Source organism: Corvus hawaiiensis, chromosome 6, assembly GCF_020740725.1.
Source record: "Corvus hawaiiensis isolate bCorHaw1 chromosome 6, bCorHaw1.pri.cur, whole genome shotgun sequence".
In the NCBI taxonomy this organism is placed as follows: domain Eukaryota; kingdom Metazoa; phylum Chordata; class Aves; order Passeriformes; family Corvidae; genus Corvus; species Corvus hawaiiensis.
Window position 1 is genome coordinate 53,830,440 of NC_063218.1, and position 16,889 is coordinate 53,847,328.

At 37.8% G+C, this 16,889-nt stretch overlaps 1 protein-coding gene across 10 annotated transcripts in view; it reads right to left on the reverse strand.

The window, feature by feature from the left end:
• IRAG1 (inositol 1,4,5-triphosphate receptor associated 1) overlaps positions 1–16,130 on the reverse strand; it is a 61,413-nt gene extending 45,283 nt beyond the window's left edge. For 6 of the 10 annotated variants that reach the window (XM_048307929.1, XM_048307928.1, XM_048307927.1 and 3 more), the window contains exon 1: positions 15,692–15,772. The gene's annotated coding sequence lies outside the window, so the exon portion shown is untranslated. The other 4 variants (XM_048307920.1, XM_048307923.1, XM_048307922.1 and 1 more) reach the window with 4 other exon arrangements.
• Between the last annotated feature and the right edge of the window lie 759 nt (positions 16,131–16,889).

Below are 16,889 nucleotides of genomic sequence, written 5' to 3' on the forward strand. Positions count from 1 at the left end.
GCTGCAGATGGCTGAAAACAGTGAGTGTTAAAGAAGGTTTCTGCTTTTGGAATAGCATGAACATGATCCTTATGTGGGATCAGATGAATGGTTTGCAAGACCTGGATGTGCAGCCCTTATGTTCACTGGTGGAAGCAGCTTCAATTTCTAAAAGAAATTGATTGCAACAAAGTAAACAAAGGAAAAGTGCCTTTTTGTCCATCATGAGTAATTGGCAGTGCAAAGACAGAGATGGACAGAACAACAGGCAGAAGAAAGCAATGGGAGAAAAGGACTTTTTTTATATTTTTCTAGTTAATACAAACAGTACATGGTAAGATCACAGCCAGGATTAAGATCCAGGACAATACTGTGCTGGATTCCTAAGAAGCTTCCTGGAAGAAGTAAACATAGGCTGAAGAATGCTTGGCATCTCCCTGCTTTGTCATGTTTTAGATCTTCAGATGTTTTTAAGAGGCTATTTGGGTGGCAGGCCCCTGAAAGTGTTTTCAGTTCTTTAAGATGCATCATACAGAAAGAATTCAATTTCACAGGAGAAATGACAGTAAAGCAGCACTTTTCAAACTTTGCAGTCTTACACATACAGGCACATCTGCTTGCACACACACAAAATGACATTCCCAATTTTTTGGCTGTGTGAAGAAAATCCCATTTGACTTCAATACCTTTTAATAGAAGACATAGGTGCAAACCAAGATAGAAACTTCCTCTCCCAGAAAATCAAGAAGCTGAGACCGGCATGAAGGTTTATACACCACTTATTTTACAATGTTTTATTTACTTTACAAAGTATTATTGCTGTTCTCCATCTTTTTCCTACTTATTATCACTGAATCACAGAACAGCTCAGGTTGGAAGGGACCTTGAAAGATCAACATGCCCAACCCTTTGTGGGAAAGGGACCCTGGATGAGATTATTGAAGATCCTGTCTTACTGTATCTTGAAAACCTCAGTAATGGGGACACTACCACATCCCTGGGGAGGTTGTTCCAGTGAATGATTTTTCTCATGGCAAAAATGTGTCTTTTTTATTTTGAGATGGCACCTCTCCCTGTCATATACATTCAGCTGTACAGCACTGCCTACACTCCTGGTCCAAAAGCCTCACGTGTGGCTGAGTCAGAAAAACCATGAGAATACTCTCAGCTCAAATCAATGGTACAAACTGGGGGAATGTCTTAAGATGCTCTTGCACTCCCACTGGTTTTCTCTCACAGACTATATAGCAGTAGGAATAAATCTATTTTCTGGGATAGAGGCTTGAAGTATCTCTTCTTTTTCTCCATTTCTTACTAGTATTTCTTACTAGTTCAGCCAGTATAAACATCAGGTTTTATTAGGCAAAGAAATGTAAAAAACCAAAATATAAGACTGGTCTAAGATACAGTGGACAGTCGTCTCTCTTGAGATATTAAAAATTTGAAAAAGGCCACTTGACTTCACAACTCTAAAAGTTATTTCACACTGGAAGTATTATTTCCCTTGTGTACCTAGCAAACTGAATTGCCATGGTTTGGTTTGTAGGTTTCAACCTACTACATGAATCTATAACAGAAATTCCACAATAAGGTTGCTTTAACAACAAGGAGATAATATATATATCATTCTAGGTTTTCACTCACTATTGCCAGATTCTCCATCATAGATGCACACGACCTAAACAAACTACATTTAATTCTTCTATAGCAAACTTTGTAAGAAATCTGCTTTCTTTTCCACAAAGCACAATCAAAGCTTCCACTCACTACAGAAAGAGATAAACTTCCAGTCAAAGCTTTCAGTCTCTACTTTGAAGAGACAAACTGTACATTTTGTTTGCCTCTAAACCTGCAAGTTTTCCCTGTGCTGTTTTGCTGCAACGCTATTATGCCTTTAACTTTATCAGGTCACACCTTGTCCTCCCATTTTATGGCTTGCAGGACAGGACTAGGCCAGTAAAGTTTCCTATATCAAATCCTGGGTGTACAGATAAGTAAAGGAACATGAAAAACAGTTCTTCCAACACCCAAAATCCAAATTTTCACCTCAGCATCCCTCTTCCCGTTGAAGCTCTCAAACTCAGTTTTACCTTAGGCATTGATTTGTTACCCACTATGAAACTTTATCCAGTTTACTTGTGTCTCTTCATCAATTCAGTTAACTTTGCATTAGTCCTATTGCATTAGTCCTATTATAGTTATTAGAGTTGATATAAAGCAATCAAAACTTGGTAAGCCAAGGAAGCAATTGTTGTCTCATAGACAATGCAAATGCCTGCTTTTACTTGTCAACTGGAATTGCTGTTTTCATTCAAGGATTCATCAGTTTGCATGTGGCTGGATACAGTTGCTAAATGCTGATCTGAGATTTCTTTCAAGTGTTCCTACCAAAACCAGTAACACCAAAGTTGATGTTCTCTGCAGGGAAGGATCAAGAGAAGAAGAAGAGCCTAGACCTATTTCATTCTGTACATCATCTTCAATACTATATTATTAAAAATACCACATGCCTTCAACAGATTAAGAGGCATGACAATATGTATAAAGCCTTTTCTGAGGACCCACTTTGGCCTAAGGCCATCTGTCTCCTGAAGTTTTCTGTTTGGTTGGTCGGTTTGGGTTTTTTGTTTGTTTTTGAATCAACTTAAGTTCCTGTCCTAAAATCAGAAATTTCATTTAGGCTCTCTGAATTGCATTCTGCAGGAACCTCTCTCTTCTCAGATGACTACAGGGAAGCCCAGGGAGACAAACTTTGTTAGGTTAAAATTAACTTTTTTTCAAATAATGGCCTTTCCTGAAGGGACTTCAGGTTACCTTCTAAAAAAATTGCTTGAGACAGTGGAAGGAATAGTGAGCTGAAGAGAGACAACTTCTATCCTTCTCTTACTTCTTAATTATATTGGCTAAGAAATTAAATTCTTAAGAATTAAGATCTTAATTCTCTTTATTAATGTTCTCTTTTATCCAAATCCCAGGCTGCAGTAATTAGGAAATCATCTTCCCAGTATTTTTCCTCACAGATCAAAAGAAATAAGAGAGAAACAGAAAGCTAGAACTTAGAACTAGAGTTTCTAGGTTTTCTAGAAACATTTAATGTATGTTCTACTCATCTTTTTTCACACCTTCCCTTAATTTCTTCTTTATACCTAACAACGGACTACAAACAAATAACAATTGCCAAGCTAGTTTAACAAACAAAATATATGCCTATATCTATGTAAAAAATAATTTAAATCTATCTAAAGATAAATTAATACCAATGATACCGTTTGATCTCTGCAAATAAGATGATGTCAAATTGTGTTGAACATGTTTCTAAGGCATGTAAATATTTTTTTCCAACACAAACTTTTTTGTTGTTGTTAATGTTTCTTAGTTAGAACAATAGAACAATGTTTATTTTAATTTCCATGGCACTTAAAGATGACCTACAAATTAATTTTCTAAGTGTTCCCTCCAAGTATTATGTTTTTGACCTTGTTGAAAACAAAAAAAGTATACTTTTACAGAACAAAGAGGATAAAGTTACTAACTGAACATGCCATTTATGTGCTTTTGTTAAAGGAAATATTTAAATTTAAAGTCAGAGCCGGCTATGATTTTTTTCCTAAAATTCTCATTATCCAGTTAAATCAGAAATTATTTTCTGAAGAAACAATGGAATCTAGAAGATAAACAAACAGGGCAACTACAGTACTTTCCATAACAATTTATTTGCCAACCTGAGTGAATGGCACCACACTTTTCTATCATACACACGAAAGAAAAAACCCACTTCAATTCTAAATATGTGTTAAGTGTGATTTTGTACTGAGGTGAAGCAAAAAGCAAATTTTAATCACACAGCTTGTTTTAATTACAATCAGTTCCTTAAGTGAACATACTGCAGAGCTTCATGAATATTCAACGTTAGAGTTACCAATTACACAATATTAATGCTTTTGGCATTAAGATTTAATTTTCTTCATTTTTTGAAGCAGGGTGGAGTAATGGAATTTTATTTAGTTCACTCATTAGGTTCATACTCTGTCTTCATTCGTATTTCTCCAACTACACCAACCCAAAAGTCAGGCATTACAAAGTCACACAACTTTTCTAGTCAGCTTACTCTGCAAAGACAGGCAGAAGTTACTCATTCAACTGACTCTCACAAAGCTACCCAGCTGCAGCCCTTACTATGATGGGTAAATATTCCTGAGGAAGGTCCAAACGTTGAAAACATGCTGAATATGCTTTGCACTAGTACATTATTCCATCTTTTTAACTGGCCAGAACATTGAAATTTCACCCATTTAAATCATTATTTCATAGCATAAATGCAGCAGAAAATAATGGAACCATGTGCTCAAGAAAGTGAGGGATACAACAGTTCAGTTCTGACCTCTTCAAGAGATCTGGTTCTTCACTGTATAATGACACATCTTTCACTATATCTTACAAATATTTTGGGAAATATGATTTTTTTTTTTTGCATTTTGTTTTTCAAAAGATCTGTTTAAGAACCTCAGAGCACTCAAAACACTATGAGTGTAATTCTTCACCACTTTCTAGCAAATACTTGCCAATAGAGCAAAGATTTATACTGTGAAGAAGAAATGATCACTCCCCAATGCACTTAAGTGAAACTGGCCACTGAGTCCTGCTTCTTCACCTGAACTGTTTATCAGATGTTGGTACTGTGGGATAAATGCTGCTTCAGGCTGGATCCAAATTATTAAATTCACTGTAGTAAAACTCATTGTGTTATCCAATAGCAACTGTCTCATCTCTTGCACTTCTGAACTAAATCTCACTTTTGTCACATACCTGAACCACATTGCACTTCCAGTCACCAAGAATGCACAGTTCCATCCTGAGTTTTATGAACATCCACCTAGGTGGAGCATCCAATTCAGTGGAATAATGTTTGATAGTTATGGACAAAGATACAGCTTTTTGGATATTAATTTGGCAATCCAACAATTATTTTTATCTTCCAGAAACATTTTCTTAGGGTTTCATATCTTCTTATCTATGACCCCATCCATAATTTTTACTGAACAGTTTAATTAAAATTGTTTATAAAGCAGCATTTAATTCAAAAACTAGCAAATGGGCAACATATAGGATAATCAACAAAAAAAAAAAAAAAAAAAAAGACTGAAATGTGTTAAAAATTGTCAGAATAACAAGTGACCTGTGCAACTCTCCTATGTACAGGGCTCCTCATCACTGCACTGGATGAGACCCACTAATGAGAAATTAGCCCAACTGCTTCAAATAACAGAAGTAAAATTTAAAATGCAACCAGAAAGCTTATTAGCTATCAGAGGAATTTAAGGTCTGGAATTCTCATGGTCAGCATAGTGCCCTGCAGCACAGGTGAAGAAAGGATAATGAAGATTCAGCAGGCTGATGGCTGGAATGCTGTAGGCACGAGCTTCCTGTTTTAAACATAAAGAAACAAGTTTAGTACTATCTAGATCGAAAAGGATGGGATTTTTTGTTAGTTCAAGCGAAATGAACAACTCCTTCCAAAGAGATGATCAGGCAAAGAAAGAGAACAGGATGTTACTACAGATTAATTTCTTTCAAATAATCACAGAATAACAAATCAGTGAGTAACAGAAACAAAGCATTCAGTCAGTTTGCTTAAGAGCAAATGAGATCGCATTCTGCCATTTTTTACTGAAGTTTACTTCAACAAAAAGGATCTCTAGAAATTTCTGAAGTGAGCTGAAGACGGGGGGGGATTTATTTAACAGGATCACTATCTCTCATTCTGTGAGCATCTGTTTAGTGTTGCTGGTTTTCCCAATGTTACTTAAAAAAACCCGAGAAGAACAAAAATAATCCTCATCCATAAACCCAATATCTGCATACTCTGAGTAATCTTCAAAGAAAGAGACCAGTATTTTGCTATATATTAAAAACCCAAACACCTAAACCTATGACAGGTGATTTAAAGGGTATGTAAAGTAGTGAGTTCAAGTGAGCAGCGTCCATGATGTGGAACTCCTGGAGTTTTGTCAGCCTTAGAGCTCGCCTAGTGACCTTGAACATACACAAAAGGACATAATTGGTGGAGAAACTGCTTCAGATGCAAGGAAATTTTCAGGGAAGAGAATCCTGAGCCCCAGTTGCCTTCTTTAAATGACCAGAAAGCAGATAAGGGCCACAGTCTCTGGGTATTACTTTCCTCTCCCTGGCTGAGCTTCAAAACATCTGTTGCATAAGGAAAGTCTAATTAGAATGGCTGCCTCTAGCCAGATGGCTGACATTTACTTGCCATGGGAAGAACCTGTCCACTGACAACATTCCCATGAACCTGACTGACATGCCTAAACAGCAGGCTGAGCAGAGTCTATAGCCTGTTCCCAAAGACTTCAGAAACCTCAGATCTTTTCCTCAGGCATTGAGGCCTCGATGGAAAAATCTGCAAAAGAGATGAGGGTCTGTGTTACAAACTAATAGTGCTCTGCTCCACTTTGGAAAGCAGACAAACACATGGACTGCCACCAACTATTAGAACTTGGTGTGAAATCACAGGAGTTATCAGCCTGCAGCTTTCACGATCTGTCTCACAGACATTTATGAAATTTTTCCAAAATAAAGATAGCAGTGCACAAACAGAGCATTTTGTAACCTGTGTCTCCCTACATTAAGAAATGAGCTGTTTCTAAGCAGCTGAATTATCAAAACCTGTTCTTTGGGTATTTTATTTTGATGATTTTGTGTCTTATCTCCCTCATAGCAAGCTTAGTTGTCTCCTAGTCTCCTGCCAGTCTGGAGAGCCAAGAGACAGCATTTACTGTGCCTAGTTTTAAGCTTCGCACATGCCAGGTTGCCAGCTGGCAGATCAAGCAGAATCAGTGATAATTTCAGCTCACAGTGGAGCCTTTACTCTTAGCAGCACTAAGCTGGGTCTCTCCTCCCTTACCACACCACTGATTTTCACTTGTAGGAGCATAATGCTTCTGCAGTCCTCTCCTGCCAAATTCAACAAGTTGGACAAGTTCAAAGGGTACTAGGGGGGAATGAAGGGAGGGCAGGGAAGAAGGGGAAAAGATAGTTGGCTGACAACCAGAAAAACAGCATAATTTTTATTCCAAGGAAAACAATACCAAAAATAGATTTTTGAAAGAATAAATGCATAGCTAACACTTAAAGAAGTGGACAACATATAATGAGAAACATGTCTCATCATTAGCCATATAATACTTTTTCTCTAGAAAAAAACTTACATGGCTATGTTGTCTGTTCAGCTCTCCCTCCTCCCCCTGCACTACCATAAGCTGGTGATGAGTTTTAAGCCAAGCTGATGCAGGAGCTGGCAGATACCAGGCAGTTTGTATTTCCATGGCAGATGCAAGTTCAGAAGTACAGCATCCGAAACAGAGACTATAAAGGATATCTTAGAAATACAGAATAAACTGATGTCGTAACAACTGTGGTGAGGGCGTTATAGACACAGTACTAAGGGAAATCAGGTTTCTTTGTTTCAAGTATTTGACAATGTCATGAAAAATAAAAGCGACAGTTTTTAAGTTCCACACATCTCCTCTGTTGTCTTCTCCCTTTCCCCAATTGGGTTATTCATGTGACCACATATTCTCAAAAGTAAAAGCTACAATATTGTAAATGAAGCACAGATGTGCTGGTTTTACAGGCACGTTATGTGCAGCCACAGAAGCATCTCCCTGGCTTGACACAAAAGGATAACCTTTGGAATTTTAATTACACAGGACTTGAATAAACAAGTATCAATAAATATTTATGGATCTAACATTTGGACTCCCCTATTAGATCTGTAAAAAAAAACCCCGAAACCAATCAACAACCAACAAACCAAACCCACAGTCAGTGCTGTTGACATTTTTGTTTAAGGATAAACTCAGGTGATGGTCCAGTACTCCTTGTGGAAGAGCTGAGAAGGAAAGTAAACAAAGAATCCCCATAGAGGTTTAGAGAGAGAAACGCTTCCACACTCATGGGAGTTTGTGCAGCTGTAAAGCTACAAATGGTCACATTTTTCAACACTTAAAACCAAAATTGAAACATTACAATTAAATCCCAAAGATGCCCAAGATTCATTATAGAAAAATACTGTAATGAGATTGCAAATACAAGCTAGTAGAAATGAGAGGGGTGCAACTATGTATGTAACATTGCAACCCTTATTTTGAGAAAAGCTATGATCCATGTACATGGCAGTAGTTTATTCAGTCTTTTTACAAAAATAAAAAAGCCCAAACATACTTGGAGGTACTGCATAATTTAAGTGTGCCTTCAAACTACAGAGTATCATAGTTGCCTCTAAGAATCACTTCATTCACATGTTTATAACACCCCCGAATGAGAGCATTAATCAATAACTAACAGCTGAAACAAAAATTTAAAATATGTATTTCTACCACTGATACATTCTTGATATCAGACCTCTCAACTGGACTTCTAAGAGTATGTTAAAGAAAATACTTGAAACAATTATGTGATTGCTGTGGATCAGCATATGCATACTGACCTGCACCCTGTTCTGCAATTTGAGCCAACCTCATCTGAACCTTGAGGATTCTTCAAGCTAATTGGAATAAAGAGAACCAGTTATTTTGCTTTGAAACAAGGCTCCAATTTCTCCAAGTCTTTCCTCTAACACTCCTCGGGAGACAAGAGAACACGCCATAGAAATGTCTGAGGAAATAATTCAATTCCATAACCAAACTTACAGTTGCCAAAATAACATGCCTTCCTCTGCTCGCTATGTTTTATGAAGGAAGTTGAATTTCCTGCTCTCTTTGAGAAGCAACTGAATGTTCAAGGCTTTGAGCCCCAGAGAGATGTTAAAGATTCCATTAGCTACTATTTCATTTCTTTTCTTTTGAATAGCAGGGTTCCCATAACTGCCTCAGGAACAAGGGCATTTCACACTGACCACTGTGATATTACAGGGAGGAAAAATCTACACAGGCTGATACAGTCTGTAAGCTGATTTTCACACTTGCTATCATGGGACTGAAGGAATTTAGAGAAAGGTCAACATTTTCAGCAGCTTGTCTTGCAGAGAAATGGGAACTTGGTCTAAATATTCAACATACAAGTCAAGAAGAAGCAACTGAATTAAGTATGGATCCAACTGTCCCGTTTGACCCAGCCACTTTGGGATTCACACACTTAGGACACATTTTGCTCTCAGGTGACACCACAGGGCACCTGGAACTATGGGGCAACTCTGCTCTCCAATACACAGAGCACCTCTGTCACATTCTCAGTCCCACAATCTCCCTGTCCAGGAAAGGACTGGTAATGCACTGTGGCAATTCGTACATCATTTCTGATATTTTTATTGCTATAGCAACGGAGTGTAGGCATTTAAACATAGCAACAGACTTTTTATAGCACTTTCTTGGATGTCAAAATGGCACGTTGTTTTATTTTCCAAGCAGATGCTCAGAAGATAAGTACACAGGATGATTGTACAGTACCCACCTTCAAAAGGAAGCAAAAACCTCCCAGCTTCATAATTTCTGAATCATATAAGCTGACAGATGAGTGTAAAATATATCGTGAGTTGCAAGGTTTTCGTTGTGAGTTTAAGAGACTTTGTTCTGAGAAAGCATATCAGCAACTACTACCTCAGAATAAAATCAGGTGAAAAACTTGGTGGATCTGTGCCTGTTTTGTAAAAAGCTGTACAAGAAATTCACCAAGTCCTGCTCTGAAGGGAAAAATGTCCATCAACTCTGATCTTTGCCTGTTAAGAAACAGAAAAGGGGAAATTGTCTTCATATTAAGTGGAGCCAGATTCCCCGGAGGGATCAAAATCCCCTGAGACAGACACTTAGCTCATGCACATGAGCAAAGCTCCACACAATCCAAACAGCAACAGTGATTTACAAGAAGGGAGTTTGACCTGCTAGACGGTTTAAGGAAATACAACTCATCATTTTCATAATAAGAATCACAGAATTACAGAATAATTAGGGCTAGGAGGGATCTCTGGAGATCACCCAGTCCAACCTCCCAACCAAAGTAGGGTCAGCTGAAGCAGCGACACAGGCACACATTCAGGTGGGTTTTGAATGTATCTAGAGAGTCTCCATGACCTCACTGGACAGCCTGTCCCAGGGCTCTGACACCTTCAATGTAAAGAAGTTCTTTCTCATGTTGAGGTGGAACTTCCTGTGTTTCAGTTTATGGCCATTGTTCCTCATCCTGTCACTGGGTACCACTGGAAAGAGTCTGGCACCATCCTCTTGGCACCTGCCTTTGAGATATTTATAAGCATTAATGAGATGCCCTCTCAGTCTTTCTCCTCTTCTCTGGACTAACCAGGCCCAGCTCCTGCAGTCTTTCCTCATTAGAGAGATGCTCCAGACCCCTCATCATCTTTGTGGCCTCTGCTGGACCCTCTCCAGTAGCTCCTTGTTTTTCTTGTACTGAGGAGCCCAGAACTGGACGCAGCACTCCAGGTATGGCTGAGTAGAGGGGCAGGATCACCTCTCTCAACCCGCTGGCCACACTCTTCCCAATGTAGCCCAGGCTACTTTTCTTGTGTGCAGTATTTTTCCTCTGGGTCCTTAATTTTTGCATAATTTCTAAAGTGATTGGTAAAATCACCACTTTGTGTTTAAAGTAATTTCTGAACACATTACTAGACAGGGAAATATCAAACAGCAACAGGACGGATTTCCTGGGGGATCTTTAGGTATTATTCACCTTTCTGTTACAACTTTATGTCAGCCTTGTAGAGAGTGAGATGATTGATATCTGCCATTTTACCAAGGAAAACATTTAAAATCTGTTAAACAAGAAATGTCAAAGTCTTTCAAAAAAATTAATCCAACAGGAAATATCAAGAGCTTCTTATAAGGGTACAAGGTTGTTAATACTCCAGTGACTCTATTCCATTAGCACATAATATATGAGTTTTGGAAGGGACATTTTAATGCTGTGTTTAATGCAGAAGAGATTTCAAACAGATCCCAAAATCTCAACATGCAGATAAAAACTGAGTTTTACATGTTGAGGTTTTAGAATATATCCCACAAATTCTTTCTCCTTTCCCTTACAGATATTTTTACTTAATGCATTGAGTAGTTTTCTAGCCTTCCTAATCTTGCTTCAGATTCCTAAGATACTTGGGAATTCTGATAAATCTGCTTGGTTTTTGACAGTCTGCTCCACGGACTATTGCACTTACTAAAACCAGCTTTTAGAGCAATGCTGATAACTGTATCTGTCAAAGAATAGGAGTAAGTTTTTAACTGCAACAGCCCTCAGAGAAGTCTGGATGATGGACACCACTACACTGGCATAAGGGACCCAGGCACAACGGATAGGTTTGCTTTCAAGGCTTTTCCAGTCTGAGGTGATGTGCAGAACATCAGCCTGACTTAGCACCTCCTCCTGGGACAAACTCCACCCCCACTCCAACTAGGCGCCTAATCATGTTACTGTATTTTCATGAGCCCAGAGGTCAGACACTTTCATTTGCTACTTATAAAGAAAAAAATGGGAAATTCTGCAACTGAAATTGGGAAGCAATTTTCATACATTGTCAAATTATTTCCCTTCCTCTCCACAAGCTCTCCTTGAACTTATGGCCAGACACTTTAATTTTGATTTTTCTGTTCAGCAGTTACAGCACAGTTCAACACAAGTTTGGAAGTTTTAATAGGAAACATCAATTGATATATGAGACCTTATTATATTCTACTACCTGTATAAATGCACCTCCTTCTAAAAGAGACATTTCGGAGAAACTGGGAGAATATTTAAAAATGAAATAGAGGATTTTTCTTTTTCAAAATTTCAGAAAAATATATCATTTTACAGATCTTCTAATTTGTTAGTACAAATTAAGTCCAAAACAAGATGGGTGAAAATAGACCTGCTTCTCCTACTTGGATTGTCCCAACTGACAGAGTCTTTACCTTTGTGGTATTCACTAAGTGCCTCAACTGGCAACACTGAAGTCAATGGAAACTTTGCTGATGATTTGAAAAGCAAAGGCTCGGAGCCAAATTCCCCGTGTATAACTTCAGCCTTACAAAACATTCTGCAGAATTATATAAACAGCAATAATTTTACTCAGAAGGCAAGTCCCTACCCCAAAGCAATTGCTGTACTTGCCCCAGCAGCCCAGAATTTCTATCATGCATTCATTTCCAGGATGCAACTCATTACAGTGGGTAAGAAAAGAGTGTGCAACTCCTACATAAAAGGCTTTCCCCACCACCACCGTTTGTTATATCAACTTTTCAACCGCTTTGCTCTTTGCACAAATCACAGTAACTAGTCCAGTGGACTGTGTTTTAGAGCCAAGAGATAGCAGCTCTCTTTGGACAATCACCAGGCATATTTACATGTAAATTAGGGGACAGCAGTGGTTCTAAAGTATGAATGTGCACCATGACAAAACACAACAGAATAGGCTTTAGCTGGGGAAAAGACTTTCAGGTTTACATATTCACTTGACTTACATCAGCTGGCAGGTTTGCATGCTTCCCTCCCTGCTCCTCTCATCCTCCCCTCTCCCTGCAATTTGCGTTAGCGTAAAGAAAGATCATATTCTACAGGCCTTACTTGTCCAAACCCACAGATCTCTACAGATGTCTACAGGTCCCTGATTACTTGTGATACCTAAAGACTTTGTGTTTTGCACATTTTAAGGACAGGTGAAAGTTCTAGCAGATGGTAAGGCATTCTCGATTTCAGCTATGAAATAGGGGTGTGTGTGGTCTTTGGTATTGGTTTTGTTGTTTCAATCTTTTAGATATTTAATAAATTTGGCAATTCCTAAGTAAAATTTAATTCTCAAATTATTTTTTGAGGTTTTAAAATTAATGATAGACACATTGAAATTAACCTAAAGGAACAGAAATAAAAAGCAAAATACCCATTACATCTACCTATGTAGATTAGAGGATTAAATCCAGAGATGCTGTTAGAGCCCAAACTCTCCATCAAGACCTGGGGTTACAAGCCCTCTTGCTCTAAATAACAAATCCCTCTCCTTTTCAGAATCCTTAGGACCTACTTTCCAGGGAGGGAAACTGTTATTTCAAAGCACTACCATAACAGTCACAGTCTTAGCTCTCCACAACAGCTCTACACATGTACATAAGCAGTAATTCACATCTTGAGTCACTAGTTTAGAAGCCTACAGAGATCCATCACCCACTCAGATTTCCTTTCTGTCAGTGATACTGAGATCCAAAACATCTCTTTGACCCACTTTTCAAAGGAAGCACAGAGAGCACATCACAAGAAAATTCTTCTGCTTAGTTTACAGGAAGGCTGCAAGTTAAGACAGCAAAGAGATCTCTCTGCTCACAAATTCCCCAGATCTTTAAACAGCCCACAAACCTTGAAACAGCAAGGATTTTCTTTCCCCTTCTACTCACAAGCCATTTGATGCCTCTTTTTCCTGGACTTACACTCTTCTCTAAGAACAGCAAATAGATGAGGCAGAAGAACTCCGTGTGATGAACGTACATGTCAACCATTGAAAGGAGAAGCTTTCACATCTGTCTCTCCCAGTACCAACTCCCTATACCTCACTTGCCGTAGTCTGTCTTAAGTAACTTTTCAAAAAGTTATTTGACACCAAACTATCCTGAAAAGCTGTCAGGAAGGAGACTGATTGAAAAGAGGATGGAAGAGGCTGGGGCTAAACACTGGAGTTATGAATCTGGCTGTTAGATAATTCTTAATTTCCAGTGTTTTGGTCCCAGATAAATAGGACTATAGTTATGAAAACTGACCCTGACATATAAAAACATAGGAGGTAGGGAGGTGTACAGGTTTCATGTCCACAGACAATTTAGAACTTAATCCAGAAGAATGTGAAGCAGATGGATTTCTAAAAGTTAAATACAATTAAAATCCTAGGTACTTATCAGTGCTGATGTTAACACAATATTCACTACGCACAAATAAGAAACTTGTACATTTTTTATTAAATTACACTTTTGTCATCATAATATCTTTACTGAAGAACAATTTACACATAGGTACTTTATTATATATTCTAAGTCACAAAATAAAAAAGAATTGTATGGAATAAGAACAATAGTTGTTGAAGTACTATAAGATATATTAGAAATATATACTCGATTCAGACTTGGAGGAGTTAGACACAGACTAGTGTCTAGCCTTTATTGCACTGTTAAAAATAAGTTACGGAAACTTAAGCACCTTCTAGAATACCATCTAAACTTATACATCCTTGCACAAGCTGAAGGGTTGCATAAAACATCGCAAGTAAAGTAACGCATTCAAGACCAACAAATCAGAACAAGGGTATTTGGAGGCCAGAAATAGAAGAATATTATATGAGCAAGGACCCTCAGTATTCAACATTTAATATACTGGACTGATTCTTAATTTCCACTGTTCTAATAAACTTAGATTTCTATGAGTTGTATCATTAGATTATTAAGCTCCAAGTGTGGTATAATTGTTGATCTGGGATGTAATTGTTGATTTAAAACATGAAGGTCAGCTAGAAGTTTAATCTAAAAGTACTGAGGTGTTCACTAATGATAGTCCAGAGAAAAATAAAAGGAAAGCTATTACAAGTTTTGCAACAAGGTCTGAAATGCTTTAACAAATAAGATTCATTTATCACAGTCTCTTGAAGTTGGATGAAGTAAACTTTCACTAAAGAGTACACAACACCTACCATATGAAATATAAGTGCAGTAACTGTCAGCACTCACAAGAACCCTGTCTACACTCAAAACTCTAAATTCACCCAATCTTTGTATAGCAGAAACTAAACACTATGCTCTGATCACTCTGCAGAGATGGAAATTCACTACTGATTGCAGAGAATTTTTCACCAGCTGAAGTCGTGCTATGCAGATTTGAAAAATCAACTCATACAAGTTGTTACTAATGTGAGTTAGTAACAGAAACCTAAGTCTTCAATTTCAGCTATCACTTCCTTGCACTGACCTCATTCTTTCATGTTTACATCCTGCTGTCTGGAGCAAAAGACCTTAACATAAACATTAGTAAGACAAAAATGTGTTTTAATTTGTCAAGAAAATGAAATACACTTTAGTGCAGGGTACCTACCAAATAGCATAGATAAAACTGAAAACCAAAATATCAGGAAAAGCAAATAATGAGATTTTTCTATACTAAAGGAAACATGTTTTAACATTTGAAGATGTTTGATTTTCTCTGGACAGCATTTCAATTAAACACAACTTTGTGGTCTTAATTTACCTCTAACAGGATTAAACCCAAACACAGACTGTATAAAGAAATGGCTCTGGAAATGCCTTTTTAAAAGATAAGTTCCAGACAAGTAGTTAATCCACCAACATGAACCCCTCCAGCATTGTTAAAAGCATGAGGGAAGGAAAGTCATACAATTAAAAGAAAAAAAGAGAGAGAGAGAGAAAACTTATCTGTTTCTCTGTAACATGTATTGATCCTAACTAAGACTCTCTCTTGCTTAGCACAATACAGATGACAGTATCTGTGAATCAGGTTGTCTCGAATTACTGACTACGTACCTTTATTAATCAGGTCTCAATATAATTAACACAGCTTTTTCATTCTTGTATAGTCCCAACCAGTTTGCAAGAAGAACGAGCTTTTATTGACTACACCCAGTTTTTAAGCAGCTAAAATCTGCCAAAGAGGTAGAATTTGAAGAGGATGGGGGAGAAGAGGTAAAGAACCAGCTCCTTGGTATCATAACAACAAGGTACTGTACCTTTAAGGAGGAAATATGGTTCCGTTCTGTTTCACAGCTGAAAAAGAGCTTATTCCTGGTTATAGAGATTACTTACCTAAAACTTCAGTTATTCCTCTTTTTCCCCTCGGGCCAGCCTCTCTTTCACTCTTGGGAGCTTTTACCATTTAAGGTCAATGTTACATCTGGCTCTAGTAACTAAAGCTGAAGCAATTTTTAACTCGGAGATCCAACAGGCTGCCTAACATTAGAATGAGAGTTTAAATTTAAAGTAACTCTTCAGAAAGCTTTTCTTGCCTCAGAGAATTACAGAATTAAAGGCTTTCCTATTCTGGCATAAGTACTCTGGGTACAACATGATGCAGACATCCCATTAGCATTCTTCAAGTTCAGTGAATATAAGCTCTACTTACTAATTTCTGATTAAAATAGGCAAGTAGGAAGAACAGATGAAACAGTTTACATCATGTTATGTTAACTCTTCGAATTTTTTACTGACACAGATGCTACTATTTTTCATTCCTCTCCCCCCTCCCTTTGTTTGGTCAGAAGGAGTCTAAATTAGAGAGCAAATAGAAGGCATGTGAACTTCTAAAGAACGCTGGCTTCAGTCCAGTCATAGGCTCTGCTCTCCACTTGCAGAGTAGGAATAATTCCCAATGAAGTCCACAGAATTTGCTCGTATCCCATGAGAGAATGTAGCTACAAATGAGGCTTGAAGACAGAAAAGAAACCCAAAACATTTACCACAGTACATTCAGGTACCTACAGAGGAATCACATGCATGTGATTCAGAGCTCTCAGCTCTAAAATTGACAGAGATTTTACTTCAGCCCTTTAGCTACTTCAGACTATTTATTTATGAGTACTACAGTTACATCTACAGATCCTAACAAAGAATTCTCTAATGCCAGGTGCTGGGAAGTTATGAAATGTAATAAAGCTAAACCCTGTCCAAAAATCCCTTCACAACTGAAGTAGAGACAAGAAAAAAGAAGGTGGGTAATGCTAAAAAAATGCAGCAGATTGCATATAAAAGTATTGGGTAGTAAGTTTTGAGGGGATATATTAGAGCTGTTTTAAGAGAAAGCAGCAAACTATACTAAATTAACTTCCTTTTGACAGTGGCTGATAAGAGCAGTAAGGCAGAAAAAGATCAGGCAAAAGAAAGTAAGGATTTCATTATTTGACTCGGAAAGCACAGCCCATAGGGGACTGA